General features: G+C 32.5%; 1 long non-coding RNA gene across 1 annotated transcript in view; it reads right to left on the bottom strand.

Annotated features, from left to right (window-relative positions):
* Positions 1–566, bottom strand: part of LOC109128125 — a 3,858-nt gene extending 3,292 nt beyond the window's left edge. Inside the window, exon 1 of the long non-coding RNA XR_002034587.1 lies at positions 503–566. This is a non-coding gene — a long non-coding RNA (uncharacterized LOC109128125). The remainder of the gene's footprint in view (positions 1–502) is intronic.

Consider the following 2,016-nt stretch of genomic DNA (forward strand, 5'->3'; position numbering starts at 1 on the left):
ACATGTTACGACTATTATACGACTACGTTACGACTCACCGAAAGTGTTGCATAATAGTCGCTAAATAACGACTACTAAGCGACAACATGTACGAACCGCCGATATTGTCGTAATATAGTCGCCTAATTTGGTGACTTGTATGTGTCTACCTAGATAGTCGTAACTGAGGGACTACATAACGACAAGGTTACGACTGCGTTTATAATTTTACATATTAGTCGTAACGTAGTCGTTAAATGGCAACTATTTTTACGACTACTGAATTTTGTCGCAATTTAGCGACTACTGTACGATCATTTTTATTTAGTCGTAAAACATTCGTAACGGAGTAACCAAATAGTCGCTAAATTTAGCGACTGAAAAATAGTCGTAAAATGTAGTCGGCTATGGGCTGTTTTCTTGTAGTGTCCGTGGCTAACCCTAATCCAATTCGATTGTAGATACACATAGAAACTGGGTTCATTTGAATCCAAAATCTCTAAGAAAGAACGATTGAACTTACCGCGAAGGGTAAGCAGCGCCATAATTATGGGGAGACAACGAGATTTAGAGGAGAGCGAACCACCACAGCCGTAGAGAAGAATTATGACAATGACTTCAATTTATAGATCCAAAATTGAGAAGAATAATAAGAAGAAGGAAGCAAATCTACCTTGTATCGATGACACGATGGGGTTGAGATCTAAGATCTGAGATCCGCGAGAGAGTGCTCTGGTACCAGATCTAACAACTTGAGAGGATGAAAACAACAACACAAATGAAGATGGAATTGATTGAAGCAACTGGCGGAGGAGACAAAAGAGAATCGCCACACAGAAAAAAAAGAAAAAAAGGAGACGAGAAGAAGAGAAAGTCTAATCGGCCAAGGAGAGGGAAACGACAGAGAGAAGGGGAGAAAAAGAAGGAAGATATTTGGTCCGTTGGATTAAATCAATCAACGGTTGATAGGGTTAATCCTTGTGTTTACATATCATCCAATGAAAACGCTTCATTATTTAAAGAATAATTAATTGCATCAAAACTTTATAATTTCATATATTTTGCAGTTTTAAATTCATACGTTAGAATTTGGGAATTGGGGTTTTAGATTTAGAAGAATATTATATTTGATTTAAATTTAAAATATGATTTGTTTTAGGTTTTAAAATGACTATATTAAATAAATTATAAGTAAATAGTTCTGGATAGATTGAATTATATGTAAATAATAAATAGTTTTGCACATTGCTTTTATACATATATAATGGTTATATCTTGGTTGAATGGTTTATGCTTTAATTTCTATATAAGAATTATAAAAGTTTAAAGAAGGTTTAGGGTTTAATGTATAGGGTTTGGGGTATAGGTTGAAGATTTAGGGTAAAGTTTTGATAAAAAAAAAAGTTTTGGAAAACTATAATTTTTTTTATCAATGTTAGATCTCATTTTTTGGATGTATTATATTAATTAGACTTTCTTATAAGTATTAAAGCTTGGTTTTATGTACATATATCATTATGGTTAAGTTTTGGTTTTACGGTTTATGAATTAATTTCTAAAATTAAGAATTGAAAGTTTAAGATTAGAGTTTAAGATATAAGTTTTAGAGTTTAGTTAAGAGTTTGAAGTTAAATTTTGAAAATTTAATTTTCTTAAATAGTGACTGATATGCGACTTTTTAGCGACTGTTACCATGAGTTGCATATTAGTCGCTAAACTGGCGACTTTTACCATGAATCGTGTATTAGTCGCTAAATTGGTGACTATTTAGCGACTATTTGTTCCGATATGCGATATAGTCATTAAATAGTCGCTAATTACGACTAAAATACCGACTACTATATATAGTCGCAAAAAAACGACTAATATACGACCAAATATTTGTAGTCGTAAAATTGTTGGCTCTTATCGTTACGTAGTCACCAAAAATGGCGACTACAAATATAGTCGTCATTTGTAGTCGTAAAACCCCTGTTTTCTTGTAGTGTGTTACCTATTAAAGTGTGTTATGTTATACCCGTTAAGTTCTATCTTTTC

The sequence above is a fragment of the Camelina sativa genome, chromosome 12 (assembly GCF_000633955.1).
Source record: "Camelina sativa cultivar DH55 chromosome 12, Cs, whole genome shotgun sequence".
Classification (NCBI taxonomy): Eukaryota; Viridiplantae; Streptophyta; class Magnoliopsida; order Brassicales; family Brassicaceae; genus Camelina; species Camelina sativa.